The sequence below is a fragment of the Camelus dromedarius genome, chromosome 11 (genome assembly GCF_036321535.1).
Source record: "Camelus dromedarius isolate mCamDro1 chromosome 11, mCamDro1.pat, whole genome shotgun sequence".
In the NCBI taxonomy this organism is placed as follows: Eukaryota; Metazoa; Chordata; class Mammalia; order Artiodactyla; family Camelidae; genus Camelus; species Camelus dromedarius.
In genome coordinates this window covers 61,352,171-61,374,488 of record NC_087446.1, presented here as the reverse complement: position 1 = coordinate 61,374,488, position 22,318 = coordinate 61,352,171, and the positions used below count along the sequence as shown (strand labels likewise).

The 22,318-nt window shown below is 41.8% G+C and overlaps 1 protein-coding gene across 3 annotated transcripts in view; it reads left to right on the top strand.

Moving 5' to 3' along the window:
* The first annotated feature begins 20,302 nt into the window (after positions 1-20,302).
* The window catches only part of SLC16A7 (solute carrier family 16 member 7), a 143,927-nt gene continuing 141,911 nt past the window's right edge, over positions 20,303-22,318 (top strand). For 2 of the 3 annotated variants that reach the window (XM_031462343.2, XM_031462342.2), the window contains exon 1: positions 20,303-20,443. The gene's annotated coding sequence lies outside the window, so the exon portion shown is untranslated. Of the gene's footprint in view, positions 20,444-20,477; positions 20,657-22,318 lie in introns of those variants that run through there. The other variant, XM_031462345.2, reaches the window with a different exon arrangement.

Sequence of the window (22,318 nt, the reverse complement as noted above, 5' to 3'; positions counted from 1 at the left end):
GCTACTCCTTGAATGCTCATCTTTTCCGTGTTTCCATCCTTGGCCCTCTTCTATTTTGTCTCTATCTGCTCTCCTTGGTAACCTCATCCTTTCCAGTGAGTAAAATCACTTACATATCACTGATTCCCAAAAACAGTCCTTATTTCTTTCCATTGTTCCGCTTGCCTGCTGGACGTTTCCACCCAATGCCTCAATTTTCCATTTCCAAAAAGGAATGCATGACTTTTTTCTTGTATTGGAATTTCCTACATGCCTGATTTGGCAAACAGCATAATTGTGCATGTAGTAATCCAATGAGAAATCTTGAAAATTTACTTATCTCCTTATTCTCTTTCGGCAACATTTTCAGCCTGCTTCTCCTGCACACACATCATCATCGCCATTATCATCACCACTGTCATTAGCATCATGTTGCCTAACAGTTTTGTCCTCTGTAGTGCTGCCAACGTTTCCTTCTAAGAAGCAAGCCTGAATGCATGTAATATAGTTGCCTGCTTAAGATTCTCTACTACTCCACAATTCTTCCACTGGATACTCTCAGAATACTCAATACAGCATATAACAAAATCTATTTTTATATCTAGTTTTATACTTTGTTTTCATAGCTCCGCCAGAATGCAAATTCTTCAAGACCTAATCATAGGCTTGAATCCTTAGAACAGTCAGTATCAAATATGATAAATATTCATGGAGTGAATGCATTTTTTGCATGGCTGCTTGCTACTGTTAAAGCAGGAATTATTAACCAAGGGTCCTTGGATCCCCATGGGATCCAAAGGTAGAATTCAAGAGTCAGCAAACTTGAATTAAAAGATATACACTTAATTTTCAATAACCTCTAATGAAAGTGAGCACTGTCTTCAAACCATAAACTACAGGCATACCTACAACTTTGACTCTATTAATATCCGAGATTCACTCACATCAGCTATCTTATTGCAGATATATTAAAACATCTTCATGCCCACAACTACCTAGGAATATGGCAATTACTAGATCCGTGCTATACCATTCTATGTAATATGTTAATAAATGTATGTAATGTATGATAATTTTAAATATTTTGGTAAATGTATTCCAAAACGATACATTTTCCTTGATGACCCTATGCATTTCATTTTATTTATTTAAATCTGAAAAAGAAGGGCTCCGTTGGTTTCAACAGATGGCCAAATGGTTCACAACACCAGAAATGTTAGGATTCCATGTCTATGAATGAGCCCACCACTAAGACATTTGCTCTGATTCTTCTCGCAGGTAAGAAGCTTACCTGACTATACAAGAAACCACTGAAAATGAACCAGCAAGTCAGCTGAGAAAAAAACAAAACAAAACCCCCCAAAACTCAAAGAGAATGTGAAGGCCAACAGAACAAGTGGAAAAGAAGGGAATTAAGATCAACAACTGAACAAGGGGACAAACAGAGGCACAAATAGAAAGGAAGGGGAGATACAGAATCATAGTTAAAACACAAGAATTTATAGTAAGGACCAAAAGCCTCTTGCATAATGGAAACATCTGGCCACTGAGCTGTATGTTTAGAATGCCTGTCACCTGTCACCTGTCTACAAAGCAGAAGACAGAAGTATTACCACAGATAATGGTTTGCTGAGATAAAAATATACACAAAAAATCTGAAGCACTTAAGAAGAATAAAAGTGAAGACCAAGAAAAAAAAATAAAGAACAAAATAAGACAAAACAAGTTAACACAGACCTCACTCGTAACTTAGTCAACTGTTATAAATTCCACATGGAAAAGAAATTTGTTGCCAAAAATGAGATCATAGTTATATATACAGGAATCTCACGTTTCATTGTGCTTTGTAGATACTGTATTTTTTACATTTTGAAGTTTGGTGGCAACCCTGCATTAAGCAAGTCTGTCAGCACCACTTTTCCAACGGTTTTTGCTCACTTTTTGTCTCTGTGTCATATTTTGGTAATTCTTGAAATATTTAAACTTTATTATTGTTGCATTTGTTACAGGCGATCTGTGATCAGTGAGCTTTGATGTTACTATTACAATTATTTCGGGGCCGTGAAATGTGGCAAACTTAGTCAATGTTGTGTTTGTTCTGAATGATCCATGGACTGGCTGTTCCCTTGCCTCTCTCCCTTTCTTCAGGCCTCCCTGGTCCCTGGGACGCAATATTGAAATTCAGTCAACGAATAAGCCTACAATGGCCTCTAAGTGTTCAAGTGAGAGGGAGAGTCACACACTTCTCACTTTGAAACAAATGCTAGGAATGAGTAAGCTTAGTGAGGAAGGCATGTTGAAACCTGAGATAGGCGGAAAGCTAGACTTCTTGTGCCAAACAGTTAGCCATGCTGCGGATGCAAAGGAAAAGTTCTTGAAGGAAATGAAAAGTGCTGCTTCAGTGAGCATACAAATGATAAGAGAGCAAAAAGCAGCCTTATTGCTGATACGGAGAAAGTCTGAGAGGTTTGGATGGACGATCAATCCATTCCCTTAAACCACAGCCTGCCCCAGAGCAAGGGCCTATCTCTCTTCAGGTCTGTGAAGGCTGAGAGGTGAGGAAGTTGCAGGAGAAAAATCTGAAGCTAGCAGAGGCTGGTTCGTGAGCTTTAAGGAAAGAATCTGCCTCCACGACATGAAGGAGCAGGGTGAAGCGTCAAGTTCTCCAGAAGATCCAGCTCAGATAATGCATGAAGGTGGCTACCCTGAGCAACAGGCTTTCAATGTAGATGAAACAAGTTTCTAATGGAAGAATGATGCCATATAGGGCTTTCATAGCTAGAGAGGAAAAGTAAACGCCTGGCTTTGAAGCTTTGAAGGACAGGCTGATTCTCTTGGTAGCAGCTACTGCAGCTGGTGACTTGAAGTTGAAGCCAATACTCATTTGCTGTTTTGAAAATCCTAGGGCCTTGGAAATTACACTGAGTTTACTCTGTCTGCCCTGTATAAAAGGAACAACAAAGCCTGGATAACAGCACATCTGTTTACAACACGGTTTCCTGAATATTTTAAGCCCACTGTTGAGACCCACTGCTCAGAAAAAGATTTCTTTCTAAATATTCCTGCCTATTGTCAATGTACTTGGTCATCCAAGAATTCTGATGGGAGTTGTACACTGAGATTAATGTTGTTTTCATGCCTGCTAACACAACGTCCATTCTGCAGGCCATGAATCAAGGACTAATTTCAACTTTCAAGTCATATTATTTAAGAAATACATTTCATAAGGCTTTAGCTACCATAGATAGTATTCTCCTGATGATCTGTGTAAAAGTCAATTGAAAACCTTCAGGAAAGAGTTCACCGTTCTAGATGCCATTAAGAACATTTGTGATTCAGAGGACGAGGTCAAAACATCAACATTAACAGGAGTTTGGAAGAAGTTGGTTCCAACTCTCACGGATAAGTTTGAGGGGTTCAAGACTTCAGTGAAGAAAGTAGCTATAGATGTGGAAACAGTAAGGGAACTAGAATTAGAAGTGGAGCCTGAGATGTGACTGGATTGCTGCAACCTCATGATGAAGCTGGGACAGATGAGGAGCTGCTTGTTGTGGATGAGCAAAGAAAGTGGTCTCTTGAGACGGACTCTACTGCTGCTAGAGATGCCGTGAAGACTGTTGAAATAACAACAAAGGATTCAGAATACTACATAAACTTAGTTGATAAAGCAGCAGCAGGGTTTGAGAGGACTGACCCCAATTCTGAAAGTATGTATATTGTTTCTTAGATACAGTGCTATAACACACTTAATAAACTACAGTATAATGTAAATACAACTTTTATATGTGCTGGGAAACTGAAAAAAAAAATTCACACGACCAGCTTTATTGTAATGTTCACTCTATTGTGGTGGTCTGGAATCAAATTTGCAGTATCTCTGAGATATGACTGTAGCTACCTTAAATAATGCTGCTATTAGTCCTACGCATTTAACTAAACTTGGTAAATTAAACTTCAATTTTATTGTCAATGTCACTGAGTTATTTTCAAATTTCCTGCTCTAATTTTTATTAAATTTTATTCACATACAATTATAGGTCAACCACACTAAGCATCTAGTGTTTACTTTGTTTACCAGCATCCAGGGATGAAGTATTCTTGAATCCTTTTACCTCTTGGTACACTTCTTATTACTGAAGTGAACAGAGAATGGAAAAGAGATGAGAACATGGATTTACACAACGGAACAGAGGCCAGTGCAAAAGAGAGTTTCAAGGATCAAGTTTTCATGGTCACATACTAGTGAGATCCCAAATAAAACAACCGGCCAATGGCCGCTGGAACTGGAGAATGAAGGTTATCAAAATTTGCTTCAGGAAAGGGGAGGTGGTAAGCAGAGCGCACACACACTGTTGAGGAATAATTGGAGGTGAGGTGATAAAGTTAGTAGAAATGGGCAGTGCAAACAACTTCTTCAAAGAGTTGCAAAAGTGGGTGCAAAAAGTTTAAGAATTAGGCAGAGAAAGGTAGACTCTATAATGAGTATTTTCCTTTGGTTCCTTTTTTAAATGGCAGAGGTTGAAAGCAAGTTTAGATGCTGCTGGGAAGGACTCCATAAACAAATGGTTTATTAAATGAGCAAAACGCCATGGGGCAAACAGTACACTGTTCCCTATTTCTTATTTCTCTCTTAAAATACACCATTTCAGATTGACTCTCCCTCTAAATGACATCTCAGGAAGATCCCACCTCTTTTAAGAATTAAGATGCCTGATTCTGTCTTATATTAAACATCCACCTCATCAAAGTTAAAGTTTCTTCTCTTCCTTTGATTTTGGCTCCCCCCTCCCCCACCCCCGGGGACCTGCTCTGGCGGAAAAGTAATTGATCTGGTCTTTCATTTAACTCCTCTCTGCTGTTCCCACTGCCAGGAGCAGAGCAGGGATCGAAGGAGAGTGGGCAGAAGTTTTGCTTGATTAGTGCTGTTGAGCCCAGCCCTGTGTGAACTTGGTTTCCTGATGGGGGCAAACACACAGCTAACATCTTGCTACCCTTCTTCAACTTCCATCTTTTGGAGACACATCAAGGAGTTTTTCAAGTGGGGACCCTTTGACCCATTCCCTGGCCTCTAACTGACTTGTAGGGGATCTTATGCATCTTTGGTTTATCAATAGGTGGACGTACAGCTTCAAAAATTAGGACTCTTTTCTCTCATCCCTGCCGTTACATTTCTTTACCAGCTCTGGCTTCAGGCTCCTGCAGGCGGGAAGTAGGTGTGGATTTCCCTGTTTCTAAGTTTCACCACATTTCCAAATATTTAAGAACCCCATGGCAAGCCCTTCCAAAGGTATTCCCCCAAACTCTCATAGTGTGCAATTCAAGGGTTGGGAAGGGGAAACCAAAAGTGCCCTCTACTTTCACAAATTCTCCCTTTTACAAACCTCCTTTCAAATTTCTAGTCTTTTATCTGAGCTGAGGGGACTGTGGTCACTGCGTCTATTTTGCCATTTTTCGTAGTAAGTTCTTCAGAGATGTATCAAGTCTTTTATCCAGAATCCTGAGGCTATTAGAAAAGCCAGTTACATCATGCTGTGAAAGAGTCAAGAGGAGAGGCTGAGGAGACAGCAGAGAGAGGGCACAACAGATATACTGGACTGCCCAGAAGGCGTAAAGCGAAGTGATTCGCCTCAGAAAGCCAGAATCATTCTGTGAGGGATGAGACACAGATGTTTATGTCAATGCGGACGGCATTCTACTGGTACTATGAGGCTTTTGAATATTTGATCTGTGAAGTGAAAGATTCAAATCTGTTCTTTAAAATGAAAATGAGATGGGGGTAGTAGAGGGGAGAGAGAGAGAGAGAGAGAGTTAGTGATGGGAATAATTTAAAGGGAGTAGCGAGCGGTGATCCTTAATAAGGCAAAGACAGCTGGAAATGAGAAGAGAAGGTAGATCAGGAGAGATTACGGAGGTCCAAGTGGCAGGACCTGTGACTGATGGAATGTTAAGAAAGAAGTTAGTTAAAGGCAGTAGTAGGTACAGGGAACTTCAAGTTAGTTTCGTGAATCATCCAAATATGAATTAGAATTGGTTTTGTCATATGTGTGCTATGAATTTAGGTGCAAATATTACCTCTCTGAATCACAGAATCTTTAAAATTTAAATCACAACTTCCATAGTGACTTGAAGGATCTAAGTCCACAAAAAATGCTGTCCTACCTCTTATTTAATTTTTCTCCATACTAAAAGGCCAGTTTCTTCCCGTTTTTTAAGGTTCCATTCAAATTTTTTTTTAAACAAACAGACAATAGTATGTGCCAGGCATGATTCTACCTGATTTGTTGGCTCTTTCAATGTTTCCAATGACCCTTATGTACATTTTAGAGATGAAGAAACTGACCCTTGTGAGACGCTCAAGATCATGTAGCTAATAAGCAGCAGAGCTTGGATATCAATCCAAGTAGTTCATGGTTGTAATTACAATGATGTACTCTGCTACTTTTCTCTCCTCCAAGAAGCCACCCTTGATTACTCCATCCACACTAGCCTGAATTGTTATACTGCTTAATCTGGACTTCTATGCTGGTCACTTCTTTCCACCTTAAATTACAAGTATTTATGTAAATTCTCTAACTAGATTATCTACTAAGTGGTCAAGTTCTCTGAGTCAAGGACCACTTCTCATCCATCTTCGTACCCATGACCTGAAAGAACAGAGTGCTATATAGCACATTGGATAAAGCACAAACCCTAGGACCCGACAGACCTGGGTAGATTGGATGCTACTGAGTTGCTGCGTGACTTGAACACCGTCCTAAGATTTATATGCTTCAGTCCCTTTACTTGCAAAATGGAGTAAAAGCCTTTCCCTTGTGTTTGTTATGAAGATTAACTATTGTACATAAACCTTTTAACACAGTTCCTGATACACAGTGAGCTCTCATAAAATATCTATTGTTTCCATTTTTGTTGTACATAAACCCTCAATAGGTATTTGCTGAATTATTGATTCTGTTTTTGAGATTACATATGGATCTGGCTGGTAAAGAGCATAGAAGAGGCCCTATCTATTTAAAGCCACAGGAGAAGAGCCTTAAAATATAATTGCAATCAAGTATTTCTACTTTCAGATATATTCATTAGTCATCCATTCAAGACGTAACTTGTAAGGAACAGCTGTCAACTACTACCCAGGAGTTTAGTTCCTGTGAATATAAAAATGACGTCCATGAGACACTGTCAGATAGGAAAAGACAAAGGGGCAGCTTTGTTTGAAAATTTACCCAGAATATTGCAACATTCCCCATCTGTAAAATGAATAATAAATCAAAACTTAAGATTGAGGCTAATTATATTTGTAATTTAGAAAATGAAAGTAAGAAATATTAAGCATAATTGTTCAAATGAAACCAATTGGGACTGAGAATGAATGGGTTTATGAGCTGCTTATTGTTCTAAGTAGCAACAAGAAAGCCAGATGTTTTCTATGAAATAGTAGCAGATAATTATTTTCATCGAGCCCTGAATTATAGGCTTTGTAGATTGCCCTCCTTGGATTCTTCTGCAGAAACACTTAATGAAGGATGTTATGACTCAATAAGGCAAATAGTATTGCATACTTGAATTTCTTTTCTCAGACTATGGAAAGGTACAAGAACATATGACTTCCCTAATCTCCAAGTAACACTCTACTACTATATTTATTTCTAGCTGGATGGGAAAATATACGAACTACAAATTGTTGCTATAATGGAATTGCAAACATTGTACGCCTACATTTTTTTCTTGAAAGGGCTTCCCTAAAGAAAAGCTTTTGTATTACACTGGGTGAGGAACAGAGGCATTGCTGTAAGGGAATCAGCAGACTATTTTAAAGGTCACTCAGGCCATCCGTGGTTTCTCTTTAACTTTCTCTTTTTCATCCTTCACTTTCAACAGAAGATTTTAGCAGGAAGAGAGAGAATTCTGATGCCTTTGCAAAGGATAAAATGCTGAAGGAATAATATTCGAGATAGGGAAATCAGAAGAGTATTTTAATCATCCAGGTGTATCTTAAATCAGACCTGATGAAGTCTTTAATTAGGATTAGTTTCTATTCTCTAAAAACAAACTTTTTATCCTTTATAATTCTTAAACTTGGGTTCTAGCAGTAAGGGTGTTTCCTGTTAAATGGACTTACAATTCAATGAAGCAGTAAGCCGTTTAAGTCTGAAACTTAGAGGAAGAAAGGCGATACACTCGGAGTCGCTAGAGTTGAAACGTAAACTCATTTGATTTCATAAGTCCTGGAGCCTCTATGTGATTGCTCAGTTCAAGCAGGGACTCTCTGAGAACCTGAAAGCAATGAACTCTGAGAAAGAAGGCACTAGCTTGACTGATTGGAAAAGGCAGAAGATTAAGCCCCGGAGCCAGGCAGTGTGGAAGCGGGATTAACACATCATGTCACACAGCAGCAGAAATGCCCCTCAGGTGAGCATGAGATGCTCCAGAAGATGCAAGGGAGCCATTTCCTGAGGGCCTGCCCTGTTGTCACTAAACTGGAATCAGCCTAAAATACCGGCCATGATGGTGAAGGCAGGTAAAGTGTCAAAGAGAAAGAAAAAAAGCTGCAGAGTTAAAAAAAAAAAAAAAAAAAAAACAGTTAAAAAGTGCGAAACAAAAAACCAAGTGAGTGGTCGCCAGGAACCATGAGTAGAAGGAGTGGATTGATGACTTGATTCTGGTGGGAGTTACAGGACTGTATGCATTTGTCAAAATTCATAAGACTATTCACCTAAAAGGGTGAATTTCCTTGGAGATAAATTATACCTCATTAAACCTGAATAAAAAATATTAAAAGCAAACATGATTAACTTAGAAAGATGAGCAGCCTAACAGAAGTAAAAAAAAAAAAAAAAAAAAAAAAAAAAAAAAAAAGCATGTGAGTGATTTCAGCCACAATTATTTTCAATTATAGCATGTGGATTCAGAGATGCCCAGAGTTAAGGGATAGACTGGAAATTCAAAATTTGCAGATACTGACAGGCATGTGTAGAACAGATAAACAAGATTATACTGTATAGCACAGGGAAATGTATACAAGATCTTGTGGTAGCTCACAGCAAAAAAAAAAAATCTGACAATGAATATATGTATGTTCATGTATGACTGAAAAATTGTGCTCTACACTGGAATTTGATACAACGTTGTAAAATGACTATAACTCAATAAAAAAATTAAAAAAAAAAAAGAGATGACCAAAGTTTAAAAAGACAAAGGGGGTGGGAAATTGCATATTAACCTGATTTTTTCTTATTCCTGTCTTGTTCAGCCTGTGTATTCTTCACATGCAGGAATTTCATATAGTTCTGTGTTTTGAATGTGGATCCTGAAGGCAGAGCTAAAATGAGGCTGTTCCCGGGTCACCTTTATAAACCGGTATGTCATGGGTTGGGTTCTCCAGAAACACACACTCCTGCACTTAGTGAGCAAGGCGTTCATTACAGAAGAGGAAGGAAAATAAGCAAGTTTGGGCGGTAAAAGTAATCCAGTGGTGATGGATCCAACCAAACCTTGGCCAACTCAGTGTGGAGCTCTGGAGAGAACACTGGTGGTCCCCATGGACATGTACTGATCTTTCTTTAACCAATTGTGACAGTAAATAGGTAGGTGCATCAACCCCAGGCTGCCTAATGTGTCCAGCAGTGGGGCAAAATGGCCCGGCCCTTCCACCCCCGCCTTGCTCAGCCTCCAGGTCAGGTGAGGCAGACTCCGCGGGAGCCGGCACTGGGAAGCTGTCTGCAGGCAGCAACCCTGTGGCAGGTTGGTCTTTGAAGGGCATCTGGGTGGTGAATTTTCAAATCTGTCACAGTTCGCCCTTTGCACCACTGGCATCTACTTCTCCATATATGTTCAGGCAGCAGCTCCCGGTGCAGCAGCATTCTGGTGGGTCTCTCTCCTGAGGGGACTCAGAAATGGGAGGTCAGTGAGACAAGTGACGGCCCCGACATTGTTCTTGAAGGTACAATTGATACTCAGTTGTGATCTTCTGTTTACCTCAGAGACCAAGGATCCAACATGGGGTTGCTCCAACTGTCCAGTGTTAAAATCTTCCATCAGAAACAACCGCTGAATGGATCCATTAACTCACTGTAAGCTGGGTCTCAACAATACTCCATTTATTATCTGGAGCCCGTATGCTCAAACTCTAGGAAGGGGCGTGATGATACTTTGGGTCTTTAGTTGTCAATGTCCACTCATTCAGTCTGCCTTTCAGTCAGCATAGTATTTAGGTTTTCCCCTCTTCCCATGAAATGGCTGGGGAGTCCTTAGGGGGAAAGACCAGAGGAATCATTCAAATATAATTGTCATTGTGTTGCAGGGTTGTCTCCACTAGGAACCAGCCACCTCTGCACTCTGAAAACCGACTCAGATCTGAAAACAGGGCAAAGATTTGTGATTTTTTTTTATGGATTGACTTCTCTCTACCTCCCCACCCAGGGACCCCCACTTTGACTTCTTCTGCTGGTTCAAGATGAGCCATGCCCTTGTCAGCTATCCACCTATTATCTCCTTTTGTATGTCATGCTCTATGAATCATCTTAATAGTTTTCTGTGGACGAGCCCTCCAGGATGCCAGACCAAGCTTACTAGTCATTCCAAGAATCGCAGTATCCTGATTTTTGGCAGTTAAACACTGTCACCTGAATTATATTTTTTTGAGATCTTATTCGCCCCATTGTTAAGAGTGAGCCAAGTTCTTTAACAGTCTTGCCTAAACTACAGAGGAGAGCCACCCCTGAACATTCTAGTCATACTAATGCCCTTCTCAGCAGCACGTTCCTTATGGCTTTGCTAAATCCTTGGCTGGGAGGGCCTCCCTACAGAATTTAATAACTGGTAAGTCTTCTGCATGCGCACACTATACACATTTCTGCACAGCCACTTCCCTGAGCTTTCAGCAACTTCATTCACCATCTGCCACGGAAATTCTGGATCTTCAACTTTGCTCATCATGATGGTTGATTTTATGCGTCAACATGGCTGGGCTATGGTAGACAGTTGTTTGATCAAACACTAGTCTAGAAGTTGCTGTGAAAGAGCTTTTTAAACGTCAAACATATGAGATGTGTGTGTGTGTGTGTGTGTGTGTGTGTATGCTTCTCTCACAATCCTGACTAACATACTCATTGTGGACTGTTGCTTTTTCTGTTTTTCCTAGAAGCCTTTCTAGCAGAGAGTTCACATCATCTCCTGGGGGTAGTTGCCAGTGTGTTAAATTCTGTGTCATGAGAAAGCACTGCCAAGACAATCAACTCCTTCCTATCTAATTTTAAGTTTTGACCCCCTTGATTAAGCCTCTTTAGGATCCAGTCACACAAGTACTCTTCCAGCTCCATGGCCAAGTCTTGTAACTGCTGTGGGGTACAGTCCCATAATCCTTAAGACAGTATTCACTCCATACATCTAAATAATCTGATGCTTGCTTGCTGTCACTGGGGCGTGCCTTCCATATGCCTCCCAAAACTGCTGAAAAGTTTTAACAAATGAACCAACACATTGTTCCAGAAGCTGTCTGTGCTGGGGGTCCTCACAGTCAGCCAGATTATGATGAAGGCAGCTCTAAAAGTCTATAGTTACACCTGCTTTCTCAGACCCTTTCTGGCACCAACTTTCAAAGATTGGATTACCTCTGAGAAAAAAAAAAAAGCAGATCCTGAGAAGTCTGGGGTGCAACATACTTGTTGGATATCAACACTTAAGAAGGGGAAGGGGAGTTAGCAGAATTAGGCAGAAGAATAAATCAAACTGTGACATAAACCAGGGGAGATCTCCGGAGCAACATGCCCCCAAAAGGTATCTCACATTGGGCCAAAATGACTGGGTTTTTGTACATCTGCGATACTCGGTCACCAGATGCAGGCTACCCCAAACAGGAGGTGACATCAGACAATGTGACTTCCTGCAGCTAAGGCAGACCGTGAAGTTGCTGACACGTGAAGGTTTCCTGCTAATCACGCACTCTGCATCTGGGCTGCATCTGGGATCTAAGAAACTGTGTCTACCATGTGGAATTACGTTTTCAAAGGCAGCAGCAAAACTAAACAAAACAAAAGCAAGACACCAACAGCAAATTGCTTAGCTCTTTCCCTCTGTATCAGACCTGGTTTTCCTAAGGAAAACTATAAGCAGGTCCATCTACTGTTTAGCAATTTTCTATTAGAATTCTTTTACTAGTTTCCAACTGGAGAAAGTGATAGAGAAAAAGAGGAGGAAAGTGTGGCAGACTGTGTTTTCCCAGAATGGCTGCAATAACACCTCCCCTCCCGTGTCCTTTCCAAAAATGCATCCTTGCTGTTCCCCCTCTGAAGGTGGAGTCAAATTCCTCTTCTCTTATGTGGTAGGTAGAATGCCTTCCCAAAGATATTTACGCTCTGCCCTACAGCTGTGAATATAATATGTTGTTCACAGGGCAAAAGGGACTTTGCAGATGTAAGTAAGGTTATGAGCCTTAAAATATGGAGGTGATCCCAGTAGGACCAACCTAATCACATGAACCATTAAAAGCAGAGAACTTTCTCCAGCTTGTGGCTAGTGAAGAGATGCAATGAAGAGGAAGTCAGAGAGATTCAAAGCATGAGAAAGACTCCAGGCACTGTTGCCTTTTGAAGATGAAGGAGCAATGTTACCAGGAATAGAGGTGACCTTCAGAAGCTGACAGCCACCTAGGGAATTGCAAGGACCTCAATTTTGCAAGCAACATGCATGAGCCTAGAAACAAAATTCTCCCCAGTTTGTGAGACCCAGAACAAAGGAACTAGTCAAACCCACTTGGATTCCTGACTTACAGAACCATGTGTTCATAACTTTGTACTGTTTGTAGGCTGTGAAGTTCCTGATGACGGCAGCAATAGAAAACGAATACTGACTTCTGACTTGCTAGTTACTAGTAGAACAGAATGGAAGAGACACTGAATAACTTTTGCATTTAGGTGAACTTCCACCTGGATTTTGGAAGGCGAGCTCTCAGTAGTCTTGCCTTTAGGAACACAGCCCTCATACGCTAAGAATCCCAAGCTTTAAGGAGAAGCCATGTTTCAGTGCTTCAACACGGAGGCCCAGGAGAACCTACCCTTTGAGTCATCCCAGCCCAGGAACCAGACATGTGATTGAAGAAGCACCCAAATGTATTGGAACCCTGTGTTCCAGTCTTCCCACCTGCACCCCAGTGTTCAGAGCAGCACTATTTACAATGGCCAAGACATGGAAACAGCCTAAATGTCCATCGACAGGTGACTGGATAAAGAAGAGGTGGTATATTTATACAATGGAATACTATTCAACCAGAAAAACCGACAACATAGAGCCATTTGCAGCAACATGGATGTTCCCGGAGAATGTCATTCTAAGTGAAGTAAGCCAGAAAGAGAAAGAAAAATACCATATGAGATCACTCATATGTGGAATCTAAAACACAGAACAAAACAAAACAAGAATATAAACACAAACCAGAAACAGACTCACAGACATAGAACACAAACTTGTGGTTGCCAAGGGGGCAAGGGATGGGAAGAGACAGACTGGGATTTTAAAATGTAGAATAGATAAACTAGATTATACTGTATAGCACAGGGAAATATATACAAGATCTGGTGGTAGCGCACAGCGAAAAAGAAAATGTGACAATGAATATACATATGTTCATGTATAACTGAAAAATTGTGCTCTACACTGGAATTTGACACAACATGACTATTACTCAATAAAAAAAGATGTTAAAAAAAATTTGGGTTTCCACTCCATAATTTTAGTAAGTATAAAAGCTTTGTAAAGAGACATGAGAAAATAAATTTCGTAATTTGCTAAAAAAAAAAAAAGAAGTAAATAATAAAAATAATCCAAATATCCATCCACACGTGAATTGATAAAAAAAAAAATGTGGCATTTCCACACAATAGAATACCGCCCAAGAAGGAAAGGAAAAAACTGCTAATATGTACACACAACTACATGGATGAATTAAAGACAAATATGCAGAATGTAAGAGCCAAGTACAAAACAGTACATATTATGTCACTCTATTTATCTAACATTTTAAAGTAGGGAAAACCATGTAGTCTATGACGATAAAAACCAGATTAGCAATTGCCTGGGGTGCAGGGGAGACTGAATAAAAATGGTATGGCAGAACTTTCTGGGATGATGGAAATGCTCTATATCTGGATAGGGTGGTGATTAAATGGGTACACAAATCTGTCAAAATCCATCAAACTATGTACACTTAAAAGGCATGCATTTTTAATGTGAGTTATATGTCAATAAAGTTTATTTAAAATAAAGCTGGTATATTGACAAAGAAATCCACAAGTTTTGTTTGAGTCTTTGGCATCATGAAAAAAAGCTCATTCTTCAGAAAGTCTGCTGAGCAAAAACTCTACATGTCTCTTTTGAAAAATGTTTCTGAATCTCTGGATAACCCTTCAACTCAATGACTAGGATAGTCTATTCCAGTTCATGTTGAAAAAAACTTACAGGGAACATCATTCAAGAAAACCATTATCCCAATATTTATACTCTGATGGGTATATACGTGCAAACAGAATTATGGGGTGGGTGAAATCATAGCATTAGGATCATAATAAGTCTGAAAATTAAAGAAATAGTGTATCATTTGCTTCAGAGAACCACTACTTGTATCTAAAAAGCTTCTCACGTTGCCTGTCATGTAGCAGTTGCTCAATAAATACATCTAAGGAATAAAACTCACAGAGACTGAATTCCACGATTCAGGACCTACACTAAGAAATGAAATTCTGGTGAACCAAGGGAAAAAAAAATCGGTAAACTTCAGGTGACCACCAACATTGTTAGTTCTCAGCCTTAATCACAGAGCTAAAGGACAGAGGCACATTCTATTCAAACATTTGGACTCAAAACCTACATTACATCTTACGTAACAAATCTCATCCAGATTATTTCTTGGGAAGAAATTTATAACAAGTAATAATTCAAGATCACAATTAGCGAACTCCCAGAAAAATGTACCAACGTTAGGAAATCAATTAGAATTATATAGCGAAACAGCACAAAAATAGATAAGGAATTTGAATCAATTCCTGGCAAATAGAAAGCAGGAAAAAAAAAAGAAAAGAGCTTCAGAATGGAAAAACAGCATGGTGGCTTTGCCTTTAGGTACATAAAACAAAGTAAGAGCAGCTGAAAATCTAGTTTACTGAGAAGCAGGTGGCTGGCAGTATTTTAGCATGAAACTCTCTTGTGACCGAGGAGGCATTGTGTAAATACAAACAATGACTAACCCTTCAACATTCCAGGCACAGGGCAAGTTAGACAAGGTTACAAGTTAAGCAGGTAACTTTCTGGCTGCATTCTTATAAATCTTGATCAAAACTACTCTCCAAAATATTTAAAGTCAACTTTTTTTTTTTTTTTTTGTGGCTAATTAGAAAAGAAAAAAACCTCAACATGCATAAATACTTGTTCATTTGTCAGGAGTATGCGTAATCTCTGCGTGAGACAGAAAGGAAGGGGGCAGGGCACAGCCAAAGAATGACACAGCAATTAACACCAAGGTGGAGGCAGACTCAACTCCCAGTAGACCTTGAGCCTCATTATACACTCATTATAATATGTCAGCATGGTAAATGACACTCCCACAGGTGCCATGAGAGTTCCGAGGCTAACCGCAAGAGCTCAAAAGTGGGAATCCCGGCCCTTTCCCCAAAGTAGTTGGAATAATTCTCCCACTTGTTGGCATACGAAGTTACCAAGCCTATAAAAACTAACAACCCCCACACTTCGTGGCCACTCTCCCTTCTGAGTCGGCCCGCACCCCTTGTATGGAGTGTGTGTCTATTGAACACCCAATCCCTATACCTCTTGGTCTTTTTCTTACCTCCTTAAACAGACTGCACTCAATGGAGTGTGTATCTTTCTGAATACATCTATCTTTACTCAACTGTGGCTCACTCTTGCGTTCTTTCCTGCACGAAGCCAAGGACCCACACTTGGCACGTTGCATCCCAGGGACTCAACCAAGGCCTGGAACATGGCCATCCTCTTGCCCCACATTCTTTTTCCTGTATCATTTGTATCTTTGCACCCTTGGAGTGCTTCAAAGTACCACAAGAGTTCTAAAAAGTGAAGGTAAGTGGCCCACCTAAGACCACGTGCACAGGGAAAGGCACTGAAACCTTAGGTTCCTTAGCACTGTATTCAGTCATCATTCATTCATTTAATAAAAACCATTAAAAATTAAATTAAGCCATTATTTACAAGATCCCTGCCAGGAAAGTTTATAGTTTACTATAAAAACTTTTAATGCAAGTTTTTAACTTTATATGCTTTCAGAATAATTAGCATATTCAGATGAAGGCATCTATAATTAGGTTTATAATTAGAATCGATCCATTAACCTTACTTTATGGATAACATTAAATAAATTGTAAAATTAGAAAAATACCAATGGACAAGAGTTTAAATGCAGAATCCACTGAGAGATTTCTAGAGCCCCAAGAGTCATTTATTTTGACAAAAGACCTCTTGGGGCTCTTGTATAGTTATTGAGATGCACACCTCACAGTCATGTCCAACATGATTGGTTTTTCCTTTTTGATTCCTTGTACACTGAGACTAGATTTGCATTCTCCACAATTCTATGGGAAGCTTCCATAGAAGAAATTTCCAAAGCAGCCTTTATGGATGCACTCAAGATATAAATCTAGAAACAGTGGCATGATGTCTTTTATATTTTGTATGTTGCATGAAACCAGGTCAGAACGATCACAGTCGCAGCTGCCAGCCAGCTTCAATCGCAGTCACATGATGCTGACACAGGAAGGCAGGATGCACTTCTCGTTCTCACTCAGGCTGAGGGGTATATTGGGGCATTAGGTCTGTGTCCTTAGTTAAAACTGCTCTATTGTGTGAAGTTAACACACACACCTGCTTTGGGCTCATAGCGCCTTGCCATGAAAAGGCCGTTACATATCAATGCGGGATTGCGAGAATATATACTTTTAGTTCTAAGAATACATTAGAGCATTCTCATAAGCTCAGTGTTTCTTTGGATGTTTACACCACTGTGATTTATAACCTGTTTGAGTAGCATCTTGTATTGGCTGGAATGAGCTAGGCTATGTTCTGCTGACAATTAAATCCTGAAATCTCAGTGGCTAAGCACAGCAATGGTTTCTTGCTCAGGCAGAGTCCCGTGCAAGTTAAGCAGCTTTTCCTTAACTTGCAGTGACTTCACCTGAAATATGAGGCTGTTGGGGGAGGGAAAGCAGGAATGGAGGGTCCGTACTGACTCTTAATGCCCTTTACCCAGAAATGACACAAGTTGCTTTCATTCATATTCTATCAGTTAGGACCAGTCACATGGCCCCAATATAACCTTAAGAGAAGTCAGGAAATGTAGTGTCATGGATGCTGTTAGCACCAAAGCCTCTGCCACATATCTGTTACCTAAAATCACACTATCATCTCTTTCCTCCATTTGGCAAGCATTATTGATTACCTTCTAACCGCAGGAATTTGTGCTGGATGCTGGAAGCTTACAGAGATGAGTACAATGTCATCACTACACTCCAACAGCTTAAAAAAAAGGAGAAGACAGAAAAAAAATTATAATACACCCATACTGTGAAGCACATGAAAATGCCTCCAATATAGGCATATACCACATTCTATGCAAAAGAGCACAGAGGATGATGGGAATTAATTCTTATTGAAAGAATCTTTGAAATGTTACAGAGGTAATGTCATACAGGCTAGGCCTTAAACGGAAAAGATGGCCTGGACAAGTTTGATATGAAACAGAGGGTGGGGAGTGAGAAAAGACAGAAAAATGGGAGAAGACATGGCGCGGCTGAAGAATGAAGGGGCAGAGAACCTGGGATATGGGGCTGCGGGTATGCAGTGTAAGAAGTTTGGGTTTTATTAGTTTATACATTATGCATGTATTCACTAAGTTACTTATTTGTGGAACGTGAGTTGCTGGAATATTGACTATATCGGTCTCCTTTGTTTCTCCCATTGTTACTTTTTGCCTTATGAATAGAAATCAAGGCAGAAATTTTATCAAAAACATTTCAAATTCTAATCATATGATTTGTTTTTCCTTTAAATTGTATTTTTCTCAATTTCTGAAGAATATTAAGACTATAAGTCATAGAAGAAATTAACTACACTTATCCCCACCTAATTCTCTTCTCAGATTTCTCTCTAAGCCAACCAAACATTTACACAGCACGCCCAGCCACAGCAACAAGGCAGTCTGGAAACGGACACCCAAATACTAACACTGGGGCAGTAGATAAATTGGATCCAGGGTTTTAACTGTTGGAAAAACAAGACTTAAAAAGAAAACTTGGTACGGTTAAGATATAATGCTCTGGGTAGTAATGTTTAGGAGTTTGGCAATAGATTAAGTAGGCAAGAGTATGGGGCTGTGAAAAATACAGGACTAGAGGACAGAAAAGAAAAATCAAAGAGAAGGAAAAAGGAGAATTGGACCAAAATTCAGGAAATATATGCCCTTTCCCTCTGTTCTTTGAAAGAAAATAAAAATTAGGAAGGAAACTGAAAAACATCAGTAGAAAACACTCAAGAACATGACCTTGAGATGTGTATCTTAACATTTCTTTTTAAAATTTAACATACTTGTTTTATAATGAAAATGAAGTGTTTATAGTCACTGCCAGACATACCATCATTATCAAATGTCTATTATATCTTGTACAGGTATCAGTTTACACATTTTAAACTTAAAACACATTTAAAGTCATTTCTGAGATTTCCGCCTTAGTTCCTTAGTCTCCAAACTAACCCCCTCTGTAATGCTGTCTTCCAAACTTTTTGAAGTTGCTAATGAGAGCCACTACCTATTTGTCTCATATTAATCTACCATCCACTTCACATATATCATCTCATCTAAATCTTCTGACTGCAATAAAAGAATGATATTATTTCTATTTTGTAACTGCAGAAACTAAAATTCAAGTTTTGCTCAAGCCTACAGACTAGCTGAGGCAGAAGTAAGGTGATGAGAATTTAGCCAAATGACTTGTTTCCAAATTGGTAAAATGTGAATAATCTAATAGGATTATTGTATTAACTGAGATAATCCACATACTTAGAACAGTGCCTGACAATGATAAGCACTTAATAATTAAGTAATTATTATTATTATGACTACCATATCGCCATCTTGATTCTTTGTCCCTGGGGATTCAAAACTCTACTTATTTCAACTAAATTATCTTGGCTTCTTAGAAATTATTTAATTTCTAGAATAAACAAGAGAAGCTTCTAGGAAGTTATATTTTTATCTAAGAGTGATGTAACATTTTACCCTTTCACTTTGGGGAGCAGAATGGGGAGGTTCAGTCAAACTGACAGAAAACCTGCAGTATGAATTCACAAACCCAAGCCCACGTTTATTCTTCGGGATTGTTTTCCTCTAAGTACTACTTCAACTTTAAAAACTTTAAAGGAACTTAATACACAGGTTCGTTTCCAGGCCTTCCTCTTTCCAACTCCCCACCCAAAACGTATTCCAGACGGGACAGGGGTAAATAAAGATAGAAGAAACCAAACTGAGACTGGAATTACTATTATCCCTAGCACTCCGGATTTTCAAATAACTATATCCTATTTTGAAGAATTAAATAATTTGAGAAACTAAAAATGAATCATTTACAAATGATTTTTCTTTCTTTTCTGTTTTCAAGTTCTTCTTGTGCTACTTCCTGTGCTTCTCCACCCACGGGGTCAATTTTGTTTTCCCCTTAGAGTGACTTGGTTCACGAGCCTAATCTCCAACACTGCCATCGCTCCTCCCCCGACGCCCCCTCAAAAAGATCTCCCCTGGGAAATGGCCCAAGAGTTTGCCTCCAAGCTCACAGTGAGACTGTGCTGGATTCCCGCCTTCGGCCAGCTTCCTCTCCTGTGTGTGCAGGTTGCCCACTCCCTGGGGTATCTAAACAGAGCCGCCCTACACCTGGCTCCCACATTAGGCGCCAAAGTAACTTCGGGAAAAGCGTGTCCCGACCGACCGCGAGCCATCAGCTCTCCCCAGCCCACTTGGGGCTTACTCCCTGGGTCAAAGCTAAAATCTTAAGTGGAGCGCCTCAGCCATGAAGTGTCCACCGCCTGCACAGCCGCTCCGAGCATGCTCAGTCCTCCCGGAGTCTCCGGGCGGCGGCTGGCCCCCGCGCTCCCCGAAAGCCGCGGGCCCGGCCCCCGCCTTCCCCCAGCGCGCCCTCCCCGCCCTCCCCACCCGCCTCCCTCCCGCCGCGGCGCGGCGCGTGCCCCGGGGCACCACGAGGGCGCTCAGCCGCCGCGCCGCCGCCCCCCCGCCGCCGCCCGCCGCCACCTCCTCCTCCGGCTGCGGCGGGCGAGGACTCGGAGGGGACATAAATAAATAAATAATTCCATTCACCCGGTAACAGCGAGGCGAACCGGCGGCGGCGGCGGCGGGAAACGGCTCGCCACAGCGCCTACCCGGGGCCAGGGACCGCGGAAAGTAAGTTACTCCCCGGGAAGAAAGGAGGACGAGGGCGAGGGGGCGCCGGCGGAGAGGAGAGCGAGCGCGCGCGTGTCACCCGAGCTGCCCGGGGAACCGCACGCGTGTGTAAAAATAGTGGCTAACCTGTGACACGCGCGTCAGCGCAGAATTTGCCCTCAAGCCCTTATATAGACGAAAAAACCCCGAAGCCGCCGCCAGAGGGGAGCTCAGGTATCGCGGGCGCGCCGACAGCTGCGGGGGCGCGGCCCGGCGCGTGCTCAGGGCGCACGCGCGTCGTGGGAGCGGGGCGGGGGCTGCCCGAGGGGTCCAGGACTGCGAGCGCCCCGCGTGCTTCCGGCCGGGAGGCGCCCACGCTCCCGGCTTCAGCGCGGGGACTCTGCTGGCACGGTGTTCCCCCCTCTCCTTAGTTCCCCCAGACTCCCGGCAGGCTCCCGCATGGCTTGTCTCTGGTGCGCTTCTCATCAGCATCCCGCGCCCGGGCCCCGCTAACCCCGGGGTGGCATCGTGCCCTAGAAGCTGGGGACAGGGAGTGGTGAGAGTGTGTAGGAGCATCTTGCCTTTTAGCAGAAGATCGGGACTCGGAGGGGCTGGAAGGAGGAGACGAAATACCAGGAGGGGGTCTAATACCCCTCTCCGTCTCCAGGTAGAGTGGTAGGGGCGATACAGAGGGAAAGGTGTGGACGCCTGCCCCGCGGGCTTGACCCGGGTCTAGGAGGGCCTGTTCCTCCCAGGCTCACGCTGAGTGTCCTGGGCCCCTGGGCTCACTCTGGGGCGCCAGGCCAGGGCAGGTGGCGCGGGAGGCTGGCGAGGCGGCTGATGTGCGAACTGCCTCCTCTTTGGGCGGATGCTGCTTGGCAGCTGCTCTCTCCACCCTGTTTTGTCCCTTACTTCCGCGAAAGGGACTGCAGACTGCTTTGGAAAGGGCAGTCTTGACCAAGGCCACTTTCCCAGTAGGGCTGCGGAGGGAATTTTGTGGTCTACGTCACTGATGTTAAAATTACACACACACACACACGCGCGCTCACACACACACACACACACACACCCGCAGAAGAGGAAATGAGTGGTTTCTCTGCAAGTACCTCAGCCTCCCCTTCCTGGAGTAGGACCGAGTGGGCTGGGTTGAGTGAGAGCAGGATGGTGGTAGCAGGAAAGCTAATATTTCATATCATCCTTCGTTCCCAGGCCTGATAAGGGACGCAGGAGAGGAATAAAACATAAAACAGTGGACACTAGATGCCCTTTGCTGGCATCTCGTGCTTTCTGGCTAAATCCACACTGGAACTCAGGAGGGCTGCAAACTTCCCACAGACACGTTAGCCTGTATGTGTTGTGTCATTGGAACCACAAGAACTCAGTGTGCGTTTGGAGAGGCGTGGCTGAAAAATTAGAGCTGGGCGGTGGCTGCAGAGAATAGATGAGGGTTGAACAAGGTGACCCTTGTTTGGCCCTGGTGAGGCAACCCTGGCTCCGCTTTCTGCTTCTGAGAGAGCACATTGCGTTGAAAGCAATCTAAGTCAGCAGGCAACTGAATGATCTCAGTGAAAGGGAAAGATTACCTTAAGCAACTCAGTGTGTTGTGTAACAACTCATAAAGTCAGAAACTAGTTTTTGCAAAATTCACGTGACCAGTTTGCAGTTCTGTACTGCTCTTTCCCCCCTAGGGACAGTGTCAATACTGGTAAGTGATCTGAAATTTTAACACTTGTTTTCCAGTGTCTCAAGTTAGTACATCCTCCTGTAAATGCTCAGTTTATTTCTAGATGTGCATTTACTCTTTTACAGTATTTGGCTTCTATTTTTGGCCTGGAGCCCTCCTAAAGGGAAAGAGGGCAAAGAGACCTAAAGAAATACCCTTTATCCAGAGTTCTA